General features: G+C 46.0%; 1 non-coding gene across 1 annotated transcript; it reads right to left on the bottom strand.

Annotated features, from left to right (window-relative positions):
* Positions 1-14,363: 14,363 nt before the first annotated feature.
* Positions 14,364-14,501, bottom strand: LOC119945593. Its single transcript, XR_005456256.1, has one exon. It is a non-coding gene; the product is annotated as a small nucleolar RNA SNORA7 (small nucleolar RNA).

Genomic DNA, 14,501 nt, shown 5'->3' with positions numbered 1-14,501 from the left:
AGCACTGTTCTAAGCACTGGGAAGGTTACAAGGTGATCAGGTTGTCCCACGGGCGGCTCACAGTTTTTAATCCCCATTTTACAGATGAGGTAACTGAGGCCCAGAGAAGTTAAGTGACTTGCCCAGAGTCACACAGCTGACAATTGGTGGAGCCAGGGTTTGAACCCATGACCTCTGACTCCAAAGCCCATGCTCTTTCCACTGAGCCACACTGCTTCCCTATCTGTATCCTTTAAGTATTTGATACTCCCCCCACAGCACATGTTTTGTTTTGTCGTCTGTCTCCCCCTTCTAGACTGTGAGCCCGCTGTTGGGTAGGGACCGTCTCTATATGTTGCCAACTTGTACTTCCCAAGCGCTTAGTACAGTGCTCTGCACACAGTAAGTGCTCAATAAATACGATTGAATGAATGAATGAGAGCTCACCTCCTCCAGGAGGCCTTCCCAGACTGAGCCCCCTACTTCCTCTCCTCCTCCTCATCCCCTCCACCTTACCTCCTTCCCATCCCCACACCTATATATATGTATATATGTTTGTACATATTTATTACTCTATTTATGAATTTATTTTACTTGTACACATTCATTCTATTTATTTTATTTTGTTAACATGTTTTGTTTTGTTGTCTGTCTCTCCCTTCTAGACTGTGAACCCGCTGTTGGGTAGGGCCCGTCTCTATGTGCTGCCAACTTGTACTTCCCAAGTGCTTAGTACAGTGCTCTGCACACAGTAAGCGCTCAATAAATACGATTGAATGAATGAATGAAATACATACCCATAAAGCATTTTAATGTCCATCTCCACCTCTAGACTGTAAGGTCCTTGTGGGCTGTTGTACTCTTCCACGCACTTAGTACATTGGTGTACACACAGAAATCGCTCCAATACCACTGACTGAACTTGGGAGAAACTCAGAAGGGCTACTGTTTCCCTCCTCCCCCCACAGCAAATTGTGCCTGCTGGGAAACTAGACAACCCCCTGCACACACACACACACACTCACACCCCGCAGTTTAACAGCTCATATCTTCCCCACCCTCAGAGACAGATAAGGGTCTGAAGAGCTTAGGAACCCCAAGCCGCCTAGAAGAAGGGCTGGTTTGAGTTGCCGTCTGGTTGATTTTCTCCTCCCAAAGAGTCCTCTGTTCATTGCAATTAAATCCTGGCTCGCAGCTCACACACACAAAAAGAGTTTAAACAGAACTTAGCTATGCAGCCGGAAAATATATTGTGGGGAAGTGGACGTTGGGACATTTTTGTGCTGATGAACTTTTGGACCACACGAATGAAAGGCTATTTGTCCCAGACAACTTACCAGAGGCAAAGAAATCTTGAATGGGGAGTGGATCTTCCGGTGCGTTTTCCTTTAAAAAAAAAAAAAAGGAATCCATTTCAGTCGACTAACTCTTCCGATAAAATTCTTCTGATAAAATTCTCAGACGGATGCTTCCTTACAAGGAAGTCAAAACAACAACAACAAAATAAAGCGACTGGTTTTCTGAGCTGTTTGGCTTTTCCGTAAACCCACAGGGGCTTTGACACTGATGACTTCCTTCTGTCCCTCCCCTTTTAATAAGTACAATCGATTAACAGGGTGATTTTTACCAATGGCTACAGAAAGCTGGAGGAGCCCGTGCGCCATCGGCTCCCGCCCCGGTGTCACCTCCGCGCGACCCTCGTGCCCCTGGGCCACCTGGGCCCTCGTGCCCCTGGGCCACCTCGAGCTGCTTGCTGCTGCTCCTAAATGCCCACACCTTTCAGTGAATCAATCAATCAATCAATCGTAATTATTGAGCGCTTACTGTGTGCAGAGCACTGTACTAAGCGCTTGGGAAGTACAAGTTGGCAACATACGGAGACAGTCCCTACCCAACAGTGGGCTCACAGTCTAAAAGTCATTCATTCAGTCATTCATTCAGTGAAAGAGAAGCAGCATGGCTCAGTGGAAAGAGCCCGGGCTTTGGAGTCAGAGGTCATGGGTTCAAATCTCGGCTCCACCACTTCAATCAATCAATCAATCAATCAATCAATCGTATTTATTGAGCGCTTACTGTGTGCAGAGCACTGTACTAAGCGCTTGGGAAGTACAAGTTGGCAACATATAGAGACAGTCCCTACCCAACAGTGGGCTCACAGTCTAAAAGGGGGAGACAGAGAACAAAACCAAACATACTAACAAAATAAAATAAATAGAATAGATATGTACAAGTAAAATAAATAAATAAATAAATAGAGTAATAAATATGTACAAACATACATATATACAGGTGCTGTGGGGAAGGGAAGGAGGTAAGATGAGGGGGATGGAGAGGGGGGCGAGGGGGTGAGGAAGGAAGGGGCTCAGTCTGGGAAGGCCTCCTTGTCAGCTGTGTGACTTTGGGCAAGTCATTTCACTTCTCTGGGCCTCAGTTCCTTCATCTGTACAATGGGGATTAAGACTGTGAGCCCCCCGTGGGACAAACCTGATCACCTTGTAACTACCCCTACTGAGAGCTCACCTCCTCCAGGAGGCCTTCCCAGACTGAGCCCCCTCCTTCCTCTCCCCCTCCTCCCCGCCTTACCTCCTTTCCCTCCCCACAGCACCTGTATATATGTTTGTACATATTTATTACTCTATTTATTTATACATATTTATTCTATTTATTTTATTTTGTTAATATGTTTTGTTTTGTTCTCTGTCTCCCCATTCTAGACTGTGAGCCCAATGTTGGGTAGGGACCGTCTCTATATGTTTCCAACTTGTACTTCCCAAGCGCTTAGTACAGTGCTCTGCACACAGTAAGCGCTCAATAAATACGATTGAATCAATGAATGAATACCCCAGCGCTTAGAACAGTGCTTTGCACATAGTAAGCACTTAACAAATACCATTATTATTATTCAGTCGTACTTATTGAGCACTTCCTGTGTGCAAAGCACTGTACTAAGCTCTTGGGAGAGTAAAATGTAGCACCAAACAAACGTATTCCTGCCCACAAGGAGCTCAAGTCTATTGGGGGAGACTGACATTAATATAAATAAATAAATTACAGATATATGCACGGCCTAGTGGCAAGAGCACGGGCTTGGGAGTCAGAGGTCATGGGTTCTAATCCCTGTTCCACCACTTGTCTGCTGTGTGACCTTGGGTAAGTCACTTCACTTCTCTGTGCCTCAGTTACCTATCTGTAAATTGGGAATTGAGACTGTGAGCCCCATGTGGGACAGGGACAGTGTCCAACCTGATTAGCTTGTATCTACCCCAGCGCTTACAACAGGGTTTGGCACATAGTAAACGCTTAACAAACACCATAATTATTATTATTATATACAGGGCTTGGCACATAGTATGCGCTTAGTAAGCACATAATAATAATAATTATATATACATATGTGCTGTAACCTGCGAACTTCTTCTGCCCTCGAGTTGGGTGATAAACCTAATTGACTAGCATCCACCCCATTGCTTAGCACAGTGCTTGGCCCATAGTAAGCACTGAACAAATACCACCATTATCATGATTCGAGCGTTTGACCTGAAGCAGCCTTTCAAGGTGAGCACACGCTTCACCTTCCAGGATTCCTCCTCCACCCTATAGTTCAAACTTTGGGGTTTTTCTCTCACAAACCACCCCTTTTCTACAAGGCTAGTCCTTTCAGACAGCCTTAAGACCGGGTTGGCCATAATTGGATCACGTACTGTGTGACTAATCACAGTCATCTGTAACCACAGTGACTGTGGTTTTAACCTTACTTGGTCATTTGTAAACCGCATTGATGACCCAGCCATCTGCAGGGGGGCTGCCTCCATGCCCCGGGGGGAAAGGGGGTCCAAGGTGCCTCCCTGCTGCCCACCACGACGACGGGGAGCTCATTGTAGCCTAGGCAATAGCTTGGGTGTCTTGGAACCTGGGTTCGAATTCCACCTCCACCACTTGTCTGCTGTGTGACCTTGGGCAAGTCGCTTAACTTCTCTGTTCATTCATTCAATCCTATTTATTGAGCACTTACTGTGGGTGGACAGCAATAGAGACAATCCCTGCCCCCAACGAGCTCACAGGCTGCCCCAGTGACCTCATCTGTACAATGGGGATTAAGGCTGTGAGCCCCACGTGGGCCAACCTGATTACCTTGTATCTATCCCTGCCCTTAGAACAGTGCTTGGCACATAGTAAGCAGTGTGGCTTAGTGGAAAGAGCACAGGCTTGGGAGTCAGAGATTGTGGGTTCTAATCCTGGCTCCACCACTTGTCAGCTGTGTGACTTTGGGCAAGTCACTTCACTTCTCTGGGCCTCAGTTCCCTCATCTGTAAAATGGGGATGAAGACTGCGAGCCCCACATGGGACCGTCTGGTTATCTTGTAACCTCCCCAGCGCTTTGCACCGCTTTGCTTTAGACTGTGAGCCCACTGTTGGGTAGGGACTGTCTCTATATGTTGCCAACTTGTACTTCCCAAGCGCTTAGTACAGTGCTCTGCACACAGTAAGCGCTTAATAAATATGATTGATTGATTGATAGTAAGCACTTAATAAATGCCATCATTATTAATATTAGACTGTGAGCCTGTTGTTGGGTAGGGACTGTCTATGTTGCCAACGTGTACTTCCCAAGCGCTTACTACACTGCTCTGCACACAGTAAGCGCTCAATAAATACAATTGAATGAATTATTACTTTACTCCAGCGCTGAGAACAGTACTTGGCACATAGTAAGCGCTTAACAAATACCAACATTATTATTATTAAGCGCTTAACAAATGCCCTAATTATTATCATTAATTTAGCGGGTCATCATCATCATCATCAATCGTATTTATTGAGCGCTTACTGTGTGCAGAGAACTGTACTAAGCGCTTGGGAAGTACAAATTGGCAACATATAGAGACAGTCCACCCGCCCCTAAACCATCCCACATTGCATGTCTGGCTGCCAGGGGGCTAAGGTTTGCAGCCCCGGGTTTCCAAGGCAAAAAAAGAGAGGGAGGGTCAGGGGGAGGTGTAAAGCGTAGTAGAGATACACCCCAGCTCACAAAGCAAACAAACAAGGCCTAAGGAATCGCTGCTTTCTTCTCTGCTTGGGGCCCGCATTCCTGGAAGCCACGTTGACTTTACAAAAAAAAACAAAAAGTGGTTCGGACGCCCAAATAGGTCCGCCTGCACGCAACCTCCTCCTTTCACCCCAAAATGGTCCCAGAGCTGCTCCCTCCCGGGTGCCGAGCTGCGGCGATCGGTTTGCATAACAAATGAGGCGCTATTAACCCTTCCTTGCGGCTCCCTCTCCACATAACCGCCCTTTAAAGAGCCCCGCCTCGATGGCTCCCGGCCTCTACAACAATAATGATAGCATTAATTAAGCTCTTCCTATGTGCAAAGCACTGTTCTAAGCGCTGGGGAGGTTACAAGGTGATCAGGTTGTCCCACGGGGGGCTCACAATCTTAATCCCCATTTTACAGATGAGGGAACTGAGGCACAGAGAAGTTAAGTGACTTGCCCAAAGTCACACAACTGACAAGTGGTGGAGCCGGGATTTGAACCCATGACCACTAACTCCAAAAACCGGGCTCTTTCCACTGAGCCACGTCTGGTTGGCAGATGATCAGAATTGTAGGATTTGTGGTCCCACATGGAGTTCGAAGTCCTCCCCCATTTTACGGATGAGGAAACTGAGGCATGGAGAAATTGAAGGATTTGCCCAAGGTGACCCAGCAGGCCAATGGTGAAACTGGGATTAGAACCCCGGTCTCCTGACTCCCAGGAGGCAGCGCTGTTCCCAATATCATGATACTGAACATGAGTTAGTTATGGGAAGGGAATGTGTCAGTTTATTGTTGGATTGTACTCTCCCAAGCGCTTAATACAGTGCTTTGCACACGGTAAGCACTCAATAAATACGATTTGAATGATGTTCACTCTCCGAAGCACTTAATTCAGTGCTCTGCAAATCTAAGCTCTCAATAAATACAACTGATTGATTAGTTTAGGCCTGTCCTTGCTGTCCCCCCTTCAAAGCCTTATTGAAGGCACACCTCATCCAAGAAGCCTTCCCAAACTAAGCCCCGCCTTTCCCTTCTCTGACTTGCTCCCTTTGCTCTTCCCCTATCCCAGCCCCATAGCACTTTTGAATATCTGTAATTTATTTATTTGTATTTAAGTCTCCCATGCTCTAGACTGTAAGTTTTTTGTGGACAGGGAATGTGTTAATTGTTGTATTGTCCTCTCCCAAGCTCTTAGTACAGTGTTCTGCACACAGTAAGCACTCAATAAATAGGACTGAATTAATAGAAGCCCCAGGAGCACTCCTTACCCAGTGTTATTTATCACCCAAGCTGTAGTGGCCCTGCTTTTGCCAGTTGGAGGGGAAGACTTTCAGGTCGCCCAATGCTGATGAGCGGGTATTCTCTAGGGAGTAAGGTCAGGAGAGGGTTATTTTTCTGCTCAAAACAGTACCCCACAACACAGAATCGGAGCCTTTAGCCTGGTCTTCACTGCCTGCTTTCTAAGCACACGCATTCAGGGTGGGGGCTGATTCTAGTTTCTTCTTTTTTAGGGCTGGTGGGGTGGGGGTGGTAGGGAGGTGGGAGGAAAGCGCTTAGTTTCTCCAAAAGGACGGAAGGAAGCAACAAATGGGAAGGAAACTGGCAGGGCTTGTGAAATCCAAAACCGGATTGGTAAGAAAAACATCATAAATTATGGATCCCCTAGAGCCGCCTCCAGCCTGTCATGTGCATGATCTGTCTCCATTGTACTTTTCTGTGTGGGTGAAACTGTTGTAAACGAACACAGGGGTGAGCCTCTTCAGCCGGGGATCCCTGCCTGCTGCTAGGGGAGGCCTGGGCCTTCCAGCACAAACACTCCACTGGAAACCAAATGTTTCGTGTAACTGATAGCGGGCCCCAGTGCACAGGCACAAGGCCCTTGAAGGGCGGCTGGGGAGGGGGCTGGAGGGGCTGGAGGGAGGTGGGGAGGCTTCAGCTGATCCTGCTCACTGGAGCTTAGCACTGGTGGAAACGCCAGCTGCAAGGACAGGGACGCACAGTCTCCCCGAGCACAAGGCTGGCTATTGTTCCTCGGCGCACTCGTTTAAAAGACAAACAGATTAGCCGCGCCGAGAGGCAGAAGGAGGAGGAGGAGGATAAGGAGGAGGAGGAGAAGGAGAAGGAGGACAGGAAAAGGAAGAGCAGCAATAACAGTAATAACAATTATGGTATTTATGCGCTATGTGCCAAGCACTGTCCTAAACGCTGGAGTAGATACAAGGTTGTCCCACTTGGGGCTCACAGTCTTAATCCACATGAAAGATCACGTCCTCCAGGAGGCCTTCCTAGACTGAGCCCCCCTTTTCCTCTGCTCCTCCTCCCCGCCCCACAGCACTCGTGTATATATGTACATATTATTTTATTTTATGGATGATGTGTATATACAATTCTGTTTAATTGATGCTATTGATGCCTGTCTACTTGTTTTGTTGTCTGTCTCCCCACTTCTAGACTGTGAGCCCATTGTTGGGTAGGGATTGTTTCTGTTTGTTGCCAAATTGTACTTTCCAGGCGCTAGTACAGTGCTCTGCACGCTGTAAGTGCTCAATAAATGATTGAATGAATTAATGAATTTTACAGATGAGGTAACTGAGGCACAGAGAAGTTAATAGGTTTGCTCAAGGCCACACAGCAGACAAGTGGTGGAGCCAGGATTAGAGCCCATGTTCTCTGACTCCCGAGCCCAGGCTCTTTCCCGAAGAGAAGGAAGAGGAGGAGGAGCAGGGGTCACCACCAGGGAATGTGGGCCAGGAGCCCCAACATTTCAGAGCCTGGATTGAGGCAGGGTGAGGGGACCAAGGCCACACATGAGTGGAAGCCCTACACCAGCCAGGTCCCAGCATCAATCCGTTAATCAGTGGTATTAATTGAGCGTTTACTGCAAGCAAAGCATTGTCCTAAGCGCTTGGGAGAAAACATCACAGAGGCGGTAGACACGTACTCTGCTCATCCGCTGCTCACGAGAAGCGGCGTGGCCTAGTGGATACAGCACAAGCCTGGGAGTCAGAGGGACCTGGGTTCTAATCCTCCTCTGCTACAAATCTGCTGTGTGACCTTGGTCAAGTCACTTTACCTGTGCCTGTTACCTCATCTAGAAAACGGGGATTAAGACTGTGAGCTCCATGTGGGACAAGTGATTAGCTTGGTTCTAACCTAGTGCTTAATACAGTGCCTGGCACATAGCATTTAACAAATACCACACAAAAAATGTAGCCATCTCTGGCTTGGAGGGACCAAGGGAGGTAGAAGTAGGTGCCAGACAGAAGACCTGGCCACAGCAGCAGCAGGGGGAGAGAGGGCAGAGGATCTAGGTGTGATATCTCACTGCCAGAAAGGAGTCCCGGGGAGGAAGCAGAAGGAGAAAACCCCTACTTGGACCTCCCCACGGGGCCAGCTATGGACAGGAAGAAGTCAAAGTCATGCTGGAGGGAGGTCCTCCATGCCCACAGGCAAGGAAGGGTGCCACCCAGCACGCTCACAACAAGGAGTGGTACTTCTTCCCCGTACTCACCGCCACGTGGGGAATTGCAGCCTCGCTGGCTCATTTCCGAGTGCCCCCAAACTAGGGCGGGCAGAGTAACCTACTCCAGGCCCCAGCTTTCCTTGGGAGCAGATGTGTAGCCAACCCTGTTATTATTCTTACAGTCAAGACTGGAGGCCTCCACTCTATTTAGGAGAGCTAGAAAAAATAGAAAAGGAAAATAATCTCCAAGCTTTCCCGCCCAGTGCCCGTCCCCCACCCTCCTTGCATTTGGTTCTTGGCAACATGTCAAATTCTCATCATAAGGTGGGCAAGCCCCTTGTTTCTGATTCAAATTTGCTACCGTGCCAAATTGACCTGCTGTTACCTCCCTTTTTGCTACTGTAACCAACACCACACAAACAATGAATTATGAGATTAAAGTTCCAGAAAAATGTACTCATTCTGCAGATGTTGTCTGGGACAGGCTGCTCAATAGATCTGATGTGGGCTGGGCCAATTTTTTTTCTTCTTCTTCTTCCAGAATGGCCAACAGCCTCACATTTGTTCTTCGGTAATTGGCCTTCAATATGCTTTTTTTTTTTTCTCCTTGGATGAAGGGTCAATTATCAGACTCAAAAATGGGAAACCTTATCTGGCAAGAAGGCGCTCACTGAAATGAATGGGGAGTTGGGTTTTCTCACAGGGCAGAGGGTTGAGGGGGGGTTGAGGGAAGAAGGAGTCAAGCTCAAATTAAGCCAGGCGAAAATAGCAAAGAAAAACTGGGAGTCTGGGGACAGGGAGTAATATTTTACCATTTCTCCATTCCGGGAAGTTACCATCAGTACTGAAAGAGAATCCCATTTAGAGGAGAAAGGGGGTGGGGTCACCTTCATTAGATGGCTGGGAGATTTCTTTGTTTTGTTTGTGTGTGGGGGGGAAGACAGGGAATGTGTGCGTGTGTGTAAAGTACTGTCAGCTGTTCAGCACTGTAACAGCTGGTATCTGTAGACCAAAGTACAGTGTGCATTAGCAACATCATTATTTAACATTACAGCATTAAAAAGATAATTACTACTTAGAAAAAGCAGAGGACTGAGAGACTCAACACCACACACCCCTTGGCGTCTCAAACTCTTTGGCTACCGTGGTAGTTTAAAGGAGCATTGATGGACAGCTATCATACCCCCGCTTTCTGGGTTGATTCTCTTAGGGGCCTTCAGGAGGAACAGCAGGAAACTGCCCAATGCAGGTGCTTGTCCCTTGCAGGCACACTGTCCCTTCCAAAAGATCCTTGCGATAGATCAAACCTCAAAGTTGTAGGAAATGGTTTCTTATCCCCTAGTCTAACATTTGCTAGTCATAAAACATAGGCAGCCTATAACACATGTCTGTGAGGAAACTGGATGCAGAGAACCCAGTGGGTTAAGAAAAAGGGATTCTGAAACACTCCTAGTTTTACCTAGAATTCCTGGATTTTTGGTAAAATGGGGATAACTCTTTGTGGGTAAAGAATGTGTCTGCCAACTCCGTTGTACTCTCCCAAGTGCTTATTACAGTGCTCTGCATATAGTAAGTGCTCAATAAATTCCATTGATTGATAATAATGTTGCCTCAATTCCCACAGAATATCATGAGAACTGGTATCCAAGAGCCTGCAAGCAGAACTGGGCCATAACTGAAAAAGGAGCAGATTTTCTCCATCTATTAAACAAGTTTTTCCTTCAAAGCATTTCCAAATCTTGGATACTTGATAAATTCAATCAATCAATCAATCAATCAACGGTATTTACTGGGCATTTACTGTGTGCGGAGCTCTGTTCTAAATGCTTGGGAGAGTACAAATATAACAGAGTTGATAGACACGATCCCTGCCCACAAGGAACTTACAGTCTAGAAGGGGAGAGACAGACATTTAAATAAACTACATGTAGGGGAAGTGGCAGAATATAAGGCTATGGTATATAAGTGATGTGGAGCTGAGGGTGGGGTGCATTTCAAGTCCTTCAGGCGTATAGACCCAAATGCATAGGCAATGCAGTAGGGAAGGTGATGAGGGCTTAGTCAGGGAAGGCCTCTTGGGGGAAATGTGATTTTGGTAGGACTTGAAGGTGGGGAGAGTGGTCTGTCAGATACTAAGAGGGAGCTTCAGGCCAGAGGAAGGACATGGGCAAAGGGTCGGCAGCGAGAGAGTTGAGATCAAGTTTCAGAGAGTAGGTTGGCATTAGGAGGAGCCAAATGTGCACACTGAGTTGTAGTAGGAGATCAGCGATGAATTCCTGGGCCACATACGTTCTGTCACTGCTACTCCTTACTTAGGGTTTGCTTATGCTGATTCTGCCAGCAAAATTCTGACTTGGCAACACTCTCTGTGTTCCTACATGCTTCTGTCGAGAAATAGGACAATGATAAAATGGGAAATCCAGGACAACATGGAGGCTGCAACTTCTTGTGGGCACCTGGAGTCACCAGTTTATCCCTGGCATCTATAAAAACCAACAAGTTATTCATTAACAAGTATGATTAATGCTTAAGTGATGCAATCTGATTGGGCTTATGTATCATACCAAATTGAGTTGTTCATTAGTGTTTATGAGAAACTCCTAAATCATACCAAATCATGTCAAGACCTCCCAAATCAGCCTACCAATGTGCACATTGCCCAAGAAAAGATTTAACTTTTTCAAGAAGCCTGAATTTACAGGGAGGTTATTTCACCGAAACAGTACAGGCCTTTTCTGCCTATTTGACTGACAGAGTCCAAGTAGGAAAGAAATCCCAATCAATTCAGTTGCCCCACATTTTTTCCTGGTGTCCAAAGATAATTTCTCAAAGTTGCTTGAATTTTAAAACCCTTGAAATGAAGCAAGAGAGCCCTGTCTGTCCATTTTACCTCTCTTCAACAAATCCCTTTCCTTAGGATGAAAACTTGTGGAAATAGTAGAGGTAAAAAGTAGCTACAAATAAGTAACCCATTCTTTGCTCTGTTCACTGGATTACCAAGTGATCCATTCTTTGCTGGATTAATTGAACAGGGCTTAGTCCTACCGATTGAGGACAGGGAACTGTGTTGGGCCTTGTGGGGAATGGCAAAGGCAAGAGCAGCCCCACCCTCAAAATGTTTACACTCTCATTAGCACAGATATGAAACATGGAAAAGGACAAATCTGACAGGAAGGTCGTCAAATGCAAGGGAAGAAAAAAATACAAAATGTAAGTGATAACTTAGTCCTACGGGCAGCATTCAATCATATTTATTGAGTGCTGTGTCCAGAGTACTGTACTAAGCAGTTGGGAGAGTACAGTAAAACAGAATTGGTAGACATGTTCCCAGCCTACAATAAGGGTACAGTCTAGAGGGGGAGACAGACATTAATTCAGGTTTAAGTGGGGTCAATCCAGGAAGTCTTCCTGGTGGAAATGGGCCTTTTACTGAGTTTCTGAGGACGGAGGGATGGAGTTTGAGGAAAATGATGGGGGGGGAGAAAGTATCCTGATAAGGGATAAGCTTGAGCAGTGGTTCAGAAGCAGGAGAGCCAGGGGCTTTGTATAGTGAGCAGTTTGGCTTTGTTATAGTGGAAAGCAAAAGCGGGGTAAAGGGTTGATGAGGGAATAGTGAAAGCCACATGATTGAAGCCACGGCTACTGTCACTTCAGCATTCCACATCACCCGAGCACTTGACTACTCATGCCTATTTGTTATATATACATATAACTTATAGACAAATAATTTTACTCCATTGCTTCCCCTACTACCTGTAATTTATTTTAGTGCCTAACCACCTAGCTGGAATATAAACTCTTTGAGGGGAGAGATCATGTCTGCCAACTCAATTGTACTCTCAAGTGCCTTGGTATGGTGATTAGCACAGAGTAAAAGCTCAAAAAATAATACCACTGGTTGATTCAAGTGTAAGACTTTCGATTTGGCTGATCTTCTGTAGGATTCTGAGAGGCAGGGGCTTGCCCCGAAGCAGTCAACTACCCAAGGAAAAGGTAATAATGATGCAGTAGCTGTTTTCAATAGATATGAAAGTTTTACAAAACCAAGAATCCAAGATCTCTCCAGAGAGTATGTGGAGTCGGATGCATTAAAGGGAAAACATCCTTCTTCCTCCTGTTGAAACTAAAAAAAAAACCAACCCCCCCCCCCCCCCCCCCCCAAAATCTGAAGGTAGTGAAAGGAAATGCAACTGTGTTTTCATTAGGCCACATTTTTATTCATAAACAGAAGACTTCCCTTCAGAGTCTTTAAGTTTCTCCTGATTTCCTTCCGGCAGGGGCCATGCGTGCTCTGTAGGAAAATTCAGGAATGCTATTCATATAGAACAAAAACAAGTCATAGAAAAAAAAGTGTCCTGAAATGTGGGAGTCTTTCTAGTTTCACAACATGCTGTCTTTGTAATCCATGTACTGGAGGAAGGTGGAAATTGTAACTTCCTGGACCCTCTGGTGGAGGTTTTTTCCGATAAGGAGAGCAGTCTGATTAATCAATTTCGCCTTTTCTACTTTGAGGCTTCACACTTCCAACAAAGGTAAAATTGCGGGTTGTGACGGGACAATGGTAAAACTTGAGAGAGATCAGAGAGTGATTCTTGGTATCAATCATCTCTTCTTATTGTGGGGTTTGAAAACAACCCGAACCCACCTACATAAACTGGCACTGATGTATGTCACAGCTTGTGGCTTGAAGCATGAATGAGGCAAACCCTGCATTTCCGGCTAACAGAGTTCTTATATGAAGGACCGAGACCATCAGTTTGGAGAGAGACCTTATAAACTCAGATTTCTATTCTGGGAACTCCAGGTAGGGCAATAAAATGCTCTCATATTTTTGTTGCACACAAATCTATTTCATTAGCTTCACCTCCTGCCACATAGATTGAATTCCAAAAGGCATTACCCAACACTGATAGATCCTGGAGGATATCTTTAGGATATCATTCAGTTCTGCAGGATGAGGGTAAGCTCCTTTTGGAACACAATGTATCAGGTGCAGCTCAGCCCAACTTAGTCAATAAATATAAAGACTATTATTATTGTTATACTTAAGTGCTTTCTATGTGTCAAGCACTGCTCCCTTTATTTATCCCCCTCCCAGCCCCTCATATCTGTAATTTATTTATTTATGTTAATGGCTGTCTCACACTTTAGACTGTGAACTTGTTGTGGGCAGGGAATGTGTGTATTTATTCTTGGATTGTACTCTCCCAAGATCTTAGTACAGTGCTCTGCACACAGGAAGTGCTCAAAAAATATGATTTAATGAATGATAGAATGAATGTAGTGCTTGGAACATAATAAACCCTTAATAAATACCATAAAAACAGACAAAACCCCCCAAAACTCCAGAGTGCAGGCAGGGTGAGATGGGTAATGTAGACCTCCCAGCCCTTTCGAGGAATAGCTGTCAATTGGGTAAACTCCACTCATAAGAGCAGGGCAAACCTGTCATCTCGGGGGAAAAATACCACCTCACAGTGCCAATGCAACCCTTCTCAGTCCTCCCATGGTGAAACGAGACAAGCCCTAGTATTGAATCCACTGAATGCCAGACATCGTGTCTGACCTTTACGATGCAGGAAGATTTTGAGAGAAATGATTTCAGTCTATACATCTGTCCCTTGCAGAGCACTGTCAACGCCACTCAATCAATTGGTGGTGGTTGTCTTATGCTGTCGAGTCGTGTCCGACCCATAGTGACAACCTGAACACATCTCTCCCAGAACGCCCCACCTCCATCTGCAATCGTTCTGGTAGTGTATCCATAGAGTTTTCTTAGTCAAAATACGGAAGCGGTCTACCGTTGCTTCCTTCCGCTCAGTAAACCTGAGTCTCCTCCCTAAACTCTCTCCCATGCCGCTACTGCCCAGCACAGGTGAGTTTTGACTTGTAGCAGATTGCCTTCCACTTGCTAGCCACTGCCCACGCTAGGAATGGACTGGATACGCCTCTGCTTGACTCTCCCTTCCGTAGTCGAGACTGGTAGAATACTGAAAACTCTCCAGGTGCGACCCCGAGGGGTA

This window comes from Tachyglossus aculeatus, chromosome 25, assembly GCF_015852505.1.
Source record: "Tachyglossus aculeatus isolate mTacAcu1 chromosome 25, mTacAcu1.pri, whole genome shotgun sequence".
Classification (NCBI taxonomy): Eukaryota; Metazoa; Chordata; class Mammalia; order Monotremata; family Tachyglossidae; genus Tachyglossus; species Tachyglossus aculeatus.
Note: the sequence above shows the minus strand (reverse complement) of the source record. Positions and strands in the feature narration are given on the sequence as shown.